This window comes from Cervus elaphus, chromosome 24 (genome assembly GCF_910594005.1).
Source record: "Cervus elaphus chromosome 24, mCerEla1.1, whole genome shotgun sequence".
NCBI lineage: Eukaryota > Metazoa > Chordata > Mammalia > Artiodactyla > Cervidae > Cervus > Cervus elaphus.
This window is the reverse complement of record NC_057838.1, coordinates 37,982,859-37,998,330: the sequence shown is the minus strand read 5'-3', so window position 1 is coordinate 37,998,330 and position 15,472 is coordinate 37,982,859. Positions and strand designations below refer to the sequence as shown.

At 39.6% G+C, this 15,472-nt stretch overlaps 1 protein-coding gene across 10 annotated transcripts in view; it reads left to right on the top strand.

The window, feature by feature from the left end:
- The window catches only part of CHL1 (cell adhesion molecule L1 like), a 221,787-nt gene that overhangs the window by 45,835 nt on the left and 160,480 nt on the right, over positions 1-15,472 (top strand). The gene's annotated exons all lie outside the window — the stretch shown is intronic.

The window sequence follows — 15,472 nt, the reverse complement described above, 5'->3', positions numbered from 1 at the left end:
GCTGCCCAGTCCATGGGATTCTCCAGGCAAGAACACTGGAGTGGGTTGCCATTTCCTTCTCCAATGCATGAAAGTGAAAAGTGAAAGTAAAGTCACTCAGTTGTCCGACTCTTGGCGATCTCATGGACTGAAGCCTACCAGGCTCCTCCGCCCATGGGATTTTCCAGGCAAGAGTACTGGAGTGGGTTGCCATTGCCTTTTCCATAGTTGATATATAGTATTATATAAATATAGTGATTATATTATATATTATTGTAGTTATAGTGATTCCCACTTTTTAAAGGTTATACAGGTTATACTACATTTATAGTTATTATGAAGAACTTACTATATTCCCCGTGTTTTATAATATAGCCTTTTCGCTTATTTTATACCTAATAATTTGTTCATCTTAATCCTGTATTCCTTTATTGCCTCTGCCCCTATTTTCTCCCCACAGGTAACCACTAGTTCTCTGTATCTGTGAGTCTGCTCCTTTTTTATTGTTATTGTATTCACTAGTTTGTTGTATGAGGAAAAAATGGTATAAAGAATAATACTCTTTTTACTTTTTCAAGAGCACATTTTGTAACCAAGAGAATATGCACTCTTGTAGAATTATTTTTGGGTGCATGCAAAATCTTTCTACATACTGGTTGTATGTGGGGACCTTAGTAACTATAAGGAAGGCAGTGTGGAAAGAGATGGGACTTCTTGAGTTTTTGAGTCATTGCTCCTTACCTACTTCCTGGTAACCAGGAGGGGCCTTCTAAATGAATGTAGGGCTTTTCTAAGAAGAGGTCTATGAGAAGACTGTGTGTGTGTTTTGAATAACCTGTGCCCTCTGTCTCATTCAGGTGAGTGATTTTACCCCTCTGCTGTAGTGTTTAGATCCTTCTTTTGGAACTCTGGGCAGTCTTTCTAACTCCAGTGAATCTACTGGTCTATTAAAAGATTAAAAAGCATTTGAGATATATTCCTAGAAAAAACTCTTCTTGAAATCTGATGAATAATCAAATCCTTTGATGGTGATGGTTATTAGGAGTACATTTATTATGTCAAAACACTTTCATGATTTTATCCTAATGAATTTCTAGATCCTAAGAAACCTAGGTAAATCTTTTCCGAAATTAAAGGATGAAATACAATGTCTGGTGTATTAAATAAATCTTTTCAGAAATTAAAGGATGAAATACAATGTCTAGTGTATTAAATTTAAAAAAAAAAAGATGTTAGCATGCTGCCATGAGGAACCTTAACTATGGTTGTGTCATGATGATATATTAATAATTGTGTCTTTTGACATCATGGAAAAGGATGGCAACTTACAAAACAACTGCTCACTCATGACATACATTCTTAACTTAATTTTATTGTTATGTTTGTTTTCTTGTGTTCCTCTCGATGATCAATCAAATCATTATTTAATTCTACAAAATAAGTTCCCTTGCTGTCCATCTGTTTTAGTGCTTGAGAAATTTAACTGTGCAGCTTCCAGGAAGTGCTTAGGGAATCATAGTCCCTAAGGATACACACAGACACAAACATGTACAAACATATGCAAACATACTTTAGTGTTAATTTTCTTTTGAGAATCTTTGATTTAGAGAGCCCCTCACAATCTTCCAAGAATTAAAAATATGGGATGAAGTAATCCCCAAAGCACTGATAGACTATAATATATGAATACTAATTTTACCATTATATTTTCAACACTCAAATGTGTCTGAACTTGTTCACAGCATAGTCCACACGTTTTAAGTGTAAAAAAAGAAATTTGAGCTTGAGTTTGTGCATAGCATATTAACATAATTTTATTTATATGTTTCAATCATTGCCAATCCTATGTATAATTTATCCAGAGATGATACTATCTATATATCTTCACAGAAGGATTAAGTAGTTGACTGATAGAGTCTGTATTTTTGTGGAAGATCATAGTAAAATGTGTGCTCTGATAAAATGATGTGACACATTGGGTCATGTGCTGAGACTGGTTGCTGGTGCTTATCTCTACACACGGCTCCTCCTACTGATTTATGGATTTGAGTGATTTTTTTTTTTTTAATCAGACTCTAGGCTGCATGTCCTGAGAGGAGGTAAGACAGGGTAGTATATTCCTTTGCATCTTAGTATCATGCTGTTACTACCTAAGAGAAGATTATAGCCACCCTCGCTTGTTGGTCTGTGAAGCTGTCATGAAGGTATAGGTTATGTTCCAGTGAAATCCATGTCTACTGTCAGAAAGCACTTCACATGCTCAGTTATGTCAGGGCTTGACTCCCAATACTCTGTGGAGGACAAGATATAACTGTCCTTTCTGAAATATTCTCAGTGCATTGTGATGCATATACTCCATGTGGTGGTTAATTTTAAATGTAGGTTTGACCAGGCTAAGGGATGCGCAGATAGCTGATGAAACATTGTTTCTAGGTTTGTCTCTGAGGGTATTTCCAGAGGAGATTAGCGTTTGTGTTAGTAGGCTGAATAAAGAAGACTTCTCTCACCAACTTGAGTGGGTATCATCCAGTTCATGAGGGCTTGAATAAACGAAAGACAGAGGAGGGTGGACTTGTTCTCTGTTCGAGCTGAGACACCCACCTTCTGCCCTTGGGCATCAGCATTCTTGGTTCTTGGGCCTTTGAAAAGAAAAAAAGTGAAGTCACTCAGTCATTTCTGACTCATTGCGACCCCATGGACTATAGGAGGAACCCATCAGGCTCCTCCTTCTGTGGAATTTTCCAGGCAAGAGTACTGGAGTGGATTGCCATTTCCTTCTCCAGGGGATCTTCCTGGCCCAGGGATCAAACCCGGGTCTCCTGCCTTGCAGGCAGACGCTTTACCGTCTGAGCCACCAAGGAAGCAGGGGCCTTTGAAATCATATTGAATTATTCCACCAGCATTGCTGGTTCTTCAGTTTGCAGAGAACAGGTCATGGGATTTCTCATCCTTAATCCTGTGAGACAATTCTAATAGTACCTCTCTCTTTATTCCTGTAGATATGCTACTGGTTCTGTTTCTCTGGAGACCTCTGGTGAATACACTGCACAGATGCAACTTGTTTGGCTGATCCTGCATCTGTCTTATTCCGTTTTAGGCCTTACACTCAGTTTCAATGATTTGTTTACACATTTGTCCCAGTAATAGGTCTTTGAGGGCAGAGTACAGTACAGAAATATGTTTGCTTTGTTTCCACTGAGCATAGAACGTAGCACACACTAGATGCTTTATAAAGATGGGGCATGGGGACAAAGGAAAGGAAGAACAGCGGGAGGAAAAGTTCTCCTGATAGTTCACTCCTTGGACACCTTCTGGGCTAAATTTAAATTCTCAGATTGCTTTTTGGCATCCTCTAATGTAGGCAATCTTGCTGGTAGTTTCTAGTCTCACTAAAACTTGATTTCTCATGAATTCTAATGTTCCCTTAACTCTCCTTTCTCTAACATCCCCACCTGGCTAAGAGACCCAGGTCTTGTTGGCATTGCCTATGTCTAATTCACTTCAGGACCATTCTGAAATAAAAGTATGAAGAATTGTTGAATGAGTCTTACCCAAAATGAAATTCTCTCCGCAAAAGATTTGAAGTTGAAACTGAGTAAAACTGATATCCTGAGAAAGAAGTTCCTCTATTTTGAATAAAAGGCTAATTTTTCAGCATCTTTTAAAATGGAGGTATTCTGAGATGGTAAGATTCCATTGGATGCTAAAATATTTTGCATAAGGAATGAACATTGCATATTTTAAAAGGATGATATTAAGCAGTGTCCTTTTTCTTTTTTCCTTCCCATGATATAAGAATACCAAAACTAGCTCCATGCTCTTGTCCCAGAATTAATCATTCCTATCCCTATTTGATGTTTACACCTTTTCAATATTTATGGACTGTTCTGTTCCTTTATTGTTGTTTATGTTCTCTTGAGACATTCAGAAGCCCTGCATTTCTTCCTTAGCCAAGCACTCCATTCCCTTCATCATTCTTGTGGCTGTTCTTTGGATCGCCTCCAGTTTGCATACATAATTTTGGTATCGAGGTGCCAAAAATATGTTTGTTTCAATGGGAGTCTTATTGAAGTTGCTTTTATTCAAATCACGCACACAAATAAATGTGATCTCTGCTGCTGCTGCTAAGTCGCTTCAGTCGTGTCCGACTCTGTGCTGCCCCATAGACGGCAGCCCACCAGGCTCCGCCGGCCCTGGGATTCTCCAGGCAAGAACACTGGAGTGGGTTGCCATTTCCTTCTCCAATGCATGAAAGTGAAAAGTGAAAGTGAAGTTGCTCAGTCGTGTCTGACTCTTCGAGACCCCATGGACTGCAGCCCACCCGGCTCCTCCGTCCATGGGATTTTCCAGGCAAGAGTACTGGAGTGGGGTGCCATTGTGTTCTCAGAATGTGATCCCTAAGGCATGAAAACTCAGTGAGGGCTCCAGAGGGAAACAGGTATACAAATATATTGTTAAAGTACTATAGGTAGATTCTAAGTCACTAGAGAAATGGCATCTCAAAATCAAAAAATTGTAGAATGAGCATCAAGTGAAGAATTTTCTTTTAAGGCCAAGGTTTGTGATCATTTTGCAGGTTTTGTTGTTACTGCTAGTCTGCTGGCTTGTAAGATTTTAACAGGATTGGGTTTAGTCTTCTAAGCCATTTTCTAATCATTTACTTATTTTCTCTGTTTTTGCACTTTCAGAAGACAGAGTCTCTTTTCAGTGGGAAAAAAGTTTCTATTGCTTTGCAGAGGAAAGACCAAAGCAAAATGTCCGTAAAAATATTAAAGACAAAGAGACACTGAAACCCACCAAAACATGGGTGATCTTTTAAATTAATAAATAGACACTATGGATCTTTTATTGTCATTTAAAAAGGCTTTTCAAGTGGCAACACAACATAGTGAATGAATAAAATGTCTGCGAACATAAGTAGCACAAGCAAACAAATGATTCAGAATAGAATCCAATGAATAGATAAAATTGTCTTCCCTCAACAAAATGCCATTTTTGCCCTAAGGCAGTCCTTGTTGGGGAAAAATACCATGTATAACATTGACACAAATCATAGGCATCTCCCCTAAACAGCAGATTATATTGAACTGCACATGTGTGAAAGTATTTCAGGCCTTCCTTGGAGAGGAGGCAAACCAATGAAATACATCACTGCTATCGCTAACTGAACTGGGGAGGGCGATGGAGCAGGCACTTCTGAGAGCCTGGTGATGAAGCAGGGAATTAGGAAGTAAATTAAAGCCTCTTATCACAGGCTAATATAGCCCGTCATAAATGATCCTGCCGCTGAAGGAAGCCTTGTGCACAGAGAGCAAAGACTGGAGCCTCCATAGATACCACAACATTCCCTGCCCAAAAAACAGCAAGAAAAGGAGTGAAAAGGAGAAATGCATTGAAGCTCTCTAAGAACCCTGTACAGTATAATCTTCTTTTCTTAAGGGCAGCATTCACTATTAGAGAAGTGAAAATGAATATTTTTAATAGTATGATTGAGGTCTGCTTTTGAGATAGTGAGTAGCTGGCACTGTTGTCTTGAGTAACTTTCTTGCAAACAGACTATAGGAAGTGCTTCCTTATATTTGTGATCCTTCCATGCCTATTTTAGTGTTTTCCTAAAAAACTACAAACAGCAGGTATGTTATATTTTATATTTGAGTGACTATTTTATACTGACCTTGGGTTTGATCAAGGATTTCAGTCCATGCTAATTGTTAACTTCTTGTTAACCAGTTAATCAGCTGTTATGTGATTTTGGTATTTCATTCCACATTGTGAATATAGGAACACATTCCTTAACTGTGTACAATATCTCTATATAGCATATTCTCCTGTCATCATATTATACATATTTTATAATATTTTAAACTTGTGCCACGTGTAAGATGACAGTAAAAGAAAATGAATCTTATAAATCACTTTACATTTGTCTAATATAGTATTCTTCATTCATTTGTAGGAAACAGACATTTTTTAAAAAATTAATTCATTCAACAGTTATTTTTGTTTAACTATTAGGAGACACTTGGCTGAAGATACACCAGAAAACAAACAGGCAGTTTTTACCCTCATAAATCTTATCTCTATTATGGTAGACGCATATTCATTTGATTATCATGCAAACAACTATGAAATTGCCCCTCTGATAAATGCTAGTTAAGAGAGTTAAATGGGGATTTGACCTATGGGAGGTCAGAGAAAGCCTCTCTGAGAAACTGAGGCCTGATCAGAGGTAGAAAATAAACTGGGCAAGAGCGAAATAAGAAGGATCCATTTGATTAGAGAATTTTATCACCATGGATTTATTTTTCTTGGAAGGGAAGTTGTGGTGGAAAATGAGTCCAGGTATAAGGCAGATAACCAACCCACTCCAGTATTCCTGCCTATAGAATTCCATGGACAGAGGAGTCTTGTGGGCTACAGGTTGCAGAGAGTTGAACATGACTGAAGTGGCTTAGTACGCATGCACAGGGCAGAGAATGGTGCAGTGGATAGTAAACTGATGAAGAGAATGCTGCTAAATCGCTTCAGTCATGTCCGACTCTGTGCGACCCCACAGACGGCAGCCCACCAGGCTCCCCTGTCCCTGGGATTCTCCAGGCAAGAACACTGGAGTGGGTTGCCATTTCCTTCTCCAGTGCATGAAAGTGGAAAGGGAAAGTGAAGTCGCTCAGTCCTGTCTGACTCTTCACGACCCCATGGACTGCAGCCTCCCAGGCTCCTCCGTCCATGGGATTTTCCAGGCAAGAGTACTGGGGTGGGTTGCCATTGCCTTCTCCGGATGAAGAGAATAGGTTTGGCTAATTAGCCAACCTCTCTGACCCTCAGGCCTCTGATCATAATCTTTACATTACAGAACTGTCTCAGTGAGTGGTTGCTGTCATCATCATCATCACGGTCTTCACCTTGGGTTCTAGCATTGATTTGTACTATGATTTTAGACATATCATTTCATTACTTTGAGTTTCAACTTCATACTTCTATAAAATGGGAGTGTTGGATTAAGACTGCAAGCTTCCTTCTTGCTGCAACTTTCCAGGACTTTTCAGGCAAATCTAAAGCTGGAAATTTCATGCCAGATATGGGAAGTTTGTATGCTGACAGGTTGGGGAAAGTGTTGTTTTGGGGAAGTAAATTTTGAAAAGAAGCACAGTTCCACCTTTTAGCAACTTTACTTATATTTCTGTAAGCCACATTTTAGGAGTTTCTATTATCTTAGATTAAATTTTATAGCACGTATTTCTTCTGCTAAAAAGCCTTTAACATATTTTGGTGGGACATTTACTTTCCCATTACAGTTGGTTTCTCAAATCATTCCCTTTGTAATTGTCACATTTTTACAGTTCTGTTTAAAATGAATTTAGTTTTCCAACTAAAAATATCAAGCTGAGTTGGAAATGGAAATTCTAGGACTGTAAAATCAAATGATAAAAAAAACGAGGCTTCAGGCCAAAATTTTCAACCGCCGTAACATCTAGAAATACCTCCAGAATAGTGTTTTCTTATTTCTTATAAAATGCATAGGAATACGTATAAGATTCTTTTGGTCTAAGCAAAATTCTACAACATTTCTAAATCTAGAGGATGACTTAATTTTATATCTTTGTATTTAAGTATTAATACAGAAATATTTGGTTTGATTGGAGCATCTTCTTCACTCCATTTATGTTTCACTTAAAGTACTCCTGTTTTAGCTTTAAACAGTTTACTTTCAACTTTATTATATTAAACATTTAACCTTTCTTCTAGTGCTACAGGTATAAGAAAACTCAGATATATGATTTTTCCTACTTGGTATTTTAAAAACTCACTCTGATGTTTTGTGTGATAAATACTCTAAGTGCTTACGTATATTTCATCTTAACCCTTAAGGGATACATATTAAACATAGTAAATAGGACAGGGACCATTGTCCCTAAATTATGGGTTAAAAAACTGGGATGTTGACTCATTCAAAGTCAAATGCAGGAACTTTCCTGGCAGTTCAGTGGTTAAGAATTTGCCTTCCAATAAAGGGGGTGCGAGTTCCATTCCTGGTCAAAGAGCTAAGATCCCACATGCCTCAGAGTCAAAAAAACAAAAACAAAACATAAAACAGAAGCAATATTGCAACAAATTAAATAAAGACTTTAAAATGGTCCACGTCAAAAAAGTCTTTAAGAAAAGTCAAATGCATATTTACTGAATAAGAATTAGATTGATCTTATATCTCCTAGCTTTGAGACTAATGTACATTTTACATTCTTCCCTGATTTTCCAATGTAGTACAGACTCCTCCCAACTTAATAGAAGCATGCAAACCCTGACATGAATTAGATATGGTTAAATTGGCCAATCATTGTCTGATTGGCCTCAATGATTATAACATTAAATGATATTTCATGTTGATTTCTTCTGCTGTTTTTTTCTTGTGCTATTTCCCATTTTATTGGCCTTGGTATGGTTATGCTTTTCATTTGTGAATGTCCAATTATCACGCCTTCATGTTGGATGGAAGACTGATCAGCATGGATTAATTAAGGTAGTGAAATAATTACATTTATCATGATATAACTATAGAGTAACCAACATTAGCACGGCCTAATTATCTAGTGGTTATGAGCATGTGCTTAGGAGATTTGATTGAAGTGAGTTTGAATTTGACCTTCAGTACTTTCTAATAATGCGTGCTTTTGTAAGTTACTTAATCTCTTTGAGCCTTAGTTTTTTTTTCTTTAGTGCTGCTGCTGCTGCTAAGTTGCTTCAGTCGTGTCTGACTCTGTGCGACCCCATAGACGGCAGCCCACCAGGCTCTCCCGTCCCTGGGATTCTCCAGGCAAGAATACTGGAGTGGGTTGCCATTGCGTTCTCCATCGTCTTTAGTAAAAGGAGATAATAGTACTTACAGAATTTATTTTTTATTCGATACAATTATATAAATGCATTGTATTTTATACATGGCAAAGCCTTGATAATGATTAACAACATTACTTTTATTGCCTTGACTACAAGACTGTGTACATATTGGATTATGACCCAGTCACCCTCCCTTAGAACCATGGTCTTAGAGGATGGGATAGGTGGTGCCAATCTGATGATATTCAGCATCCTTCACTGGGGATTTATTGTACTCAAGCTAGAATAACAGAGCTAGTATCAGAGAATAATTCTGCAAACAAGCAAGACAGAAGTATGAGGAAGTGAGATGGTTTTAATGGTTTCAGAATTCAGAGGCTTTTGGTGCTGCTGCCCCCTCTGCCTTTTATATATATTTTTGTTTGTAGGCTGATAAATTCCCTTAATTAAGTTAGTTTGAGTTGGGTTTATGTGACTCATTAATGAGTCCAGTAATACAATTTCTTAAACACATTTCTTCATCTTCAGTTAACATTTATTCCTCCTTTGTTGTAGTTCAGTCACTCGGTCGTGTCCGACTGTAACCCCGTGGTCACACAGCAGGCCTTCTGGTACCTCACTTACTCCTGGAGCTTGTCCAAGATCATGCCCGTTGAGTCGGTGATACTATCTAACCATCTCATTCTTGGCCGCCCTCTTCTCCTTTTGCCTTCAGTCTTTTCCACATCAGGGTCTTTTCCTCTGTTTGCATCAGGTGGCCAAAGTACTGGAGTTCCAGCTTCAGCATCAGTCCTTTAAATGAATATTCACACTTGATTTCCTTTAGGATGGACTGGTTGGATCTCCTTGCTGTCCAAGGGACTCTCAAGAGTCTTCTCCAGCACCACAGTTCGAAAGCATCAATTTTTCGGTGCTCAGCCTTCTGTATGGTCCAACTTTCGCATCCATACATGACTACTGGAAAGACCATAGCTTTGACTCTACAGACTTTTGTCAGCAAAGCAATGTCTCTGCTTTTTCATATGCTGCCTTGGTTTGTCATAGCTTTCCTTCCAAAAAGCAAGCATCTTCCATTTTCATGGCTGCAGTCACCATCTGCAGTGATTTTTGGAGCCCAAGAAGAGAAAATCTGTCACTGCTTCCACTTTTACCCCTTCTATTTGCTATGAAGTGATGGGACCGGATGCTGTGATCTTGTTTTTTTAAGGTTGAGCTTTAAGCCAGATTCTTCGCTGTCCTCTTCCACCTTCATCAAGAAGCTCTTTAATTCCTCTTCGCTTTCTGCCATTAGAGTAGTATCATCTGCATATCTGAGATTTCTTGTTACTATTAACAGTGTTCTATTACCTTTTTATTTACATGGTTATTTTCCTTCTTCCTGTTACTTAAAATCTTACCAGGTGGTGCTACTGGTAAAGAACCCACTTGCCAATGCAGGAGACTAAGGTCAATCCTGGGTGGGGAAGATCCCCTGGAGGAGGAAATGGCAACCCACTGCAGTATTCTTGCCTGGGAAATCCCATGGACAGAGGAGCCTGGCGGGCTACAGTCCATGGAGTCTCAAAGAGTTGGACACAACTGAAGCAACTTAGCATGCATGTGTTACTAAAAAGCAAATTCCCTTTGGACAAGAACATTCGACCCTCTTTCCTCAGGTATTGAAAAATCCCTAATACCTAGTAGACACTCAGGTAATATTGGTTGAGTCAATGGACAAAGGGAAAAAGGAGGGAATTTTGAAAAAATGCTCTCTAATCAAAAGTGCATCCACATTTTTTCCTGAATAGAGCCGGTAAATGTGCATATTCAGCTTTTATTGAGAACTTAACGTTGAGCTTAGTCGTCATGGGAGATGTTGGACATCTTTTGAGATTGTCAGTGTCATCTTCATTTTACAAATGAGGAAATGGAGGAACAGTGAGATGATTTTGGTGGTAGATTCTATAATGCTCTACCCAGATCAGCCTTTGGGAGCCAGGTATGCCTCCCGTTGGGCTTCCCTGATAGCTCAGTTGGTAAAGAACCCTCCTGTAATACAGGAGACCCTGGCTTGATTCCTAGGTTGGGAAGATCCCCTGGAGAAGGGATAGGCTACCGACTCCAGTATTCTTGGGCTTCCCTTGTGGCCCAGCTGGAAAAGAATCTGTCTGCAGTGTGGGAGACCTTGGTTCAATCCCTGGGTTGGGAAAATCCCCTGGAGAAGGGAAAAGCTACCCACTCCAGTATTCTGGCCTGGAGTCCATTATTCTGGATTGTATAGTCCATGGGGTCGCCAAGAGTCGGACACAAATGAGCGACTTGCACCTTTTTCCACTTCTATACCTCCTGTTGCTTGGGGTGCTTCCAGCAATCAGTACTCAGGGTCAGAGTTGCCTCAGATGAAGAGAGTACCCCTTTGCAGAAGGTTATGTCTCCTTTCCAGGGGGGGACATCTACTCTCTGATGTAGAGGAGTGAAGACCCAGCATGCTTTTGCAAACTAGGACCGCTCTAAGGATCATGCCCACTTCACAAGTCCCTGAAGGGTGGGCTGAGGGTTCCCTTTAAGCTATATCACAGCTCAACTTTTCCCTTTGGGCGTAGCATCCTCCTTCCTGTCTCTTCCACATGCATTGATCTCAGATAGCTCATTCATAGACCAGAGTGAGCTTTCCAGGGAAAGCAACCTGCCATGGTAACTTCTGAAGGTCCCTCCCCAGTAGAGAAGAGGCCTCTCTGAGGAGGTAAAGCTGGATGAAACCTTCAGGCTTGGGAGAAGTATAGCTCTTAAGTCTGAGCAGAGAAAGAGCTAGACTTTTTCCCTAGGGTCTTAAAAATGATCGTTGCAGCTGGAACACAAGGGGCTGGGGGGAGAGAGTCTTGAGAGGTGGGCCCCAGACTGTGTGTGGCCTTGTAAGTCACAGAGAGAAGCTAGACTTGTGTTCCCACTGTCCCTGCCCTTCTTTATGCTTTTGCACTAGCATTCTTCTCCCCCTGTCTCTGGCTACTCTGCCCCGTAGAGCCCATTTCTGTCCCATGAAATTGTACTTGAATTTGTGTTTTCTTTCAGAATGCTATTTTTAGATAGATCCTTTCATTCTTAACCTTCTCACTGGCTTCTACTGTAATTATAGTCTCAAAAAGCAGTTGTTTTCTGGGAAAAGGATGTTTTGAGCTATTATTTGTGACTTAGTCAGTTGTGTGTCATTTAAGAGATGTCGTTCTGTATCCACTAAAAAGGCTAGACTTCCAGTTGCTATGATACAAAGGCAATGGGAGATATTTCCTAGAGTTTTGTGTGGTTATAAAAACCTTGTTAGACATTTTTAATGATTATAGTTTATGCCACTTTGATTTACGTTTGGGAGGTCATTCAAATGACCTCTAGAATTCAGTAACTTCTAGGTCATGAAGAGGCACAGATGGGCATTATGCCATCTTTGTATTTGATAACTGGCAGGCATGTGTGCGTGTGTGTGCACTCTCTGGAAAAAAGTGTAAATGCTAAAGGTTTTCATTTATTTTGGGCAAGTGTCATTCCTTGATGGAAGAAGCTTAGTATCTGAAATCTCAAATCTGGAAAATGCAGAGATAAATGATTCCTATGTATGCTGCAGACTGTTTTTCTTGTCTTGTTTTCCCCCAGTATTTCCTGACAACCTAGAACAGTAGTTTGCACCTTTTAGTGCCCATAATAATTACCTGTGGCACTTTTTAGATCTAAGGCTCTCTGGGCAGCTATTCTAACTTTGTACGTGAAGCTCAGATAGCTGTTTTTTGCTGTGGTGGTTGCTCTTTTCAACTTCTACTCATGATTTTATTGACAAGCAGGGTTGAGAAGCACTGGTCTGTTAAAATACCTAACAGGAAGATATCTGGGAAGTGAGGGTATTTCTTCTTTTGTCTGATGTCACATTTTCAGCTTTAAAAAAATTGTCTGGGATCTTTGTTCTCGTTTCCAAAAGCACATTGAATTACCTCGAATTTACAGCAGCATTCATCAATTAATGTTTTTGCTTCTTCACTTTCTTTGGGCTTCTGCTTAGAAATAATCACATGTTAGACAAAGTAAGAGAGTTCCATGCCTTAGTTTGTGTACGTGTGTGCAAGACAGAGAGAAGAAATGAGAAAAGAAAAGCAATATTCATGAATGCAGTTTGAAAAAAACAGTAGAACTTTTATAAGTATTCTATATCCTGCTCTTTTATTAAATCTCTAAATTCATGGCTCCTCTGTCCATAGGATTTTCCAGTTAAGACTACTGGAGTGGGTAGCCGTTTCTTTCTCCAGGAAGTCTTCCCAACCCAGGGATTGAACCCAGGTCTCCTGCCTTGAAGGCAGATTTTTTACGATCCGAGCTACCAGGGAAGCCCAATGTATATCACCTGAGCATGTAACTTCAACCATTACACAGTAAAGCAGCAGAGCTTCTCCTTTTGAGGGATGTACATTTGTCACACAGCTTTAAGGAAGAAATTCACATAGAAGACAAATGAATGGTGTTCCCTGAAGTTGTACAAGGGGGCGCTCTTGCTTTAAGAAGGACTTAGAGCAGTGGTTTTCAACCAGGGGTAATTTTGTCCTTCAGGGGACATCTAGTAATATCTGGAAACATTTTTACATTTTTGGTTGTTACCTTTGGGACAGAGGTAGAGAATGGGGCTGCCACTAAACATTCTGCAACACACAGAACAACCTCCTATAAAAAAGGAATGATTTTGCCCCAAATGTCATTCACACTGAGGTGGATAAACTCTGACTTAGAGTCGTAGCTATCCTGCATCCACAAAATCCCCATGTAAATTTGGAGGTGAGGGCAGGAATCTTATCTATCAAGTGCTGTATTCTCAGTGCCTAGCAGAGCAGTTGGCATACAGTGGTTGCCCAGTTATTTGGGGGATTACTGAATGAGTCAACGATTTGGACTGGACAGCCTTGTGTTGCCAGACCTGGAATCTAGGCAAAAGGATTACAAGCAAGAACAGTCCTGCCTGGGTCTGTGGCTGTCCTTCCATGGAAACTACAGTTCAAGGGAGACTTACTACGTAGGTGATTAAAGATATTTCCATGGGTTTTCCATGGTGCCTGGCATTCTCTAATTCATTATTCCTTAAAGTTTTGTCCACCTGGGCTCCTTTAGGGGTTAAGGCTTCATTTCTCCTCTAACATAGGGACATTAGTTTTAATTGGTTATGGCGTGAGTACCACTGATGGAGTATAAAATAATCATAGGTAATTTAAGATTAAATAACAGACATATACATCAAACATTTTTTCCTTTTTAATTCTCTTTCAGTACTTCAGATTAAGTAAAAAAAAAAAAAAAAAAAACCTAGATTTGTGCTTGTATGAGTTTATAAATTTTAACTTTCTACTATCTGTTTCTCATAAAGAGACCAGACTTCAAAATCCAAAGATTCAGCTGGTTAAAATGTCTGTCTAGAACTTAATTTTTGAGGTTTCAGTGTATTTATTTTTTATGGAATGTGGTACTTATCTCCCATTTTATAGTAGTGAGAGAGCATATTATCTTAAAATACTTTCAGTTGAAAAGTCAGTTAAAAATAAGCGCAAGTAAAAAAAAAAATAAGCGCAAGTAATGCATGCATATGAAAAAAAATCATGAACTTATCCCTTGAATGACTTGAAAAACATTGAATTTGCTTATTTTGTTAATTTGGTATCTCCCCTTGAGGAAGATGGACTCTTGAGAACTCCAGGCTGGGTGGTTCCGACAGAGGCAGCAAGTTCTGGGGATGTGTTTGTATGTCTGTGGGACCACGTGGGAGAAGATGATGGAGCCTGGGAGAGGGTAGCTCTCAAAAGAGGGAGCAGGCCCTGGAAGGACTCACTGTGCCCTTTTAAAGGCCAACTGCATCAACGGCAAACGTTCAGTTCTTCCCACGTGGCTGTCTGTCGGGGCAGCACCAACATGCCTCCTGCTTTGAGAGGCCTGTAAGAGTAAGAGGGGCTATTGTTTCATGGGGCAGTCAGTCCTGCTGTTTTGAGTCATGGAATTCTGAATCATGCGTCATAGATTCTCTTAGTCAGCAGGACCTCAGCTGTCCTTTAATTCAACCATTCCTTTGGGCCTGAAGGCGTTTCATTACCATTGCCGTAAGTGGTCACCGACCCCTACTTCACCTCCTCTGACATGGGGGGCTCCTTCCTGAGGCTTCTAGGCCCATGTCTGTGTAACTCCAAACCTAGAACTGTTTGTGTAAGCCTCAAATATCTCTCCCAGGAATTTTCTTTTGTTTCTTCCAGTTCTGCTCTTTGGGCGCCCCAAAACAAAGTCTTATTCCTTTTCTATGACCCTCTTATGTTTGAAAAGAAGTTTTATATCTCACGTGAGTCAGCTTTTTTCATTGGAAAACATCCCCAGGTCCTTCAGCTCTTCTTTCCATGGGCTGCTGTCTGTCCCACCTCCCATCTTGGGAGCTCACTTCTGAATGAGCTGTTAGTATGGATCAATTTTAAACTGAAGCACCTAGACCCATATAAAAATTTCCAAGTGTCCCTTGGGGGAGAAAAGTAAAGTGTGACAATCACATTCTTTATTCTAGATACATTATTTCTTTTACTATATTCTAGGACTACCAACATTTGGGCAATTTTATCACATCATTCTTTAACAGTCTTTTTAAAGAAAAAGACTATAGCTGTGCCACACTGTATTTAAA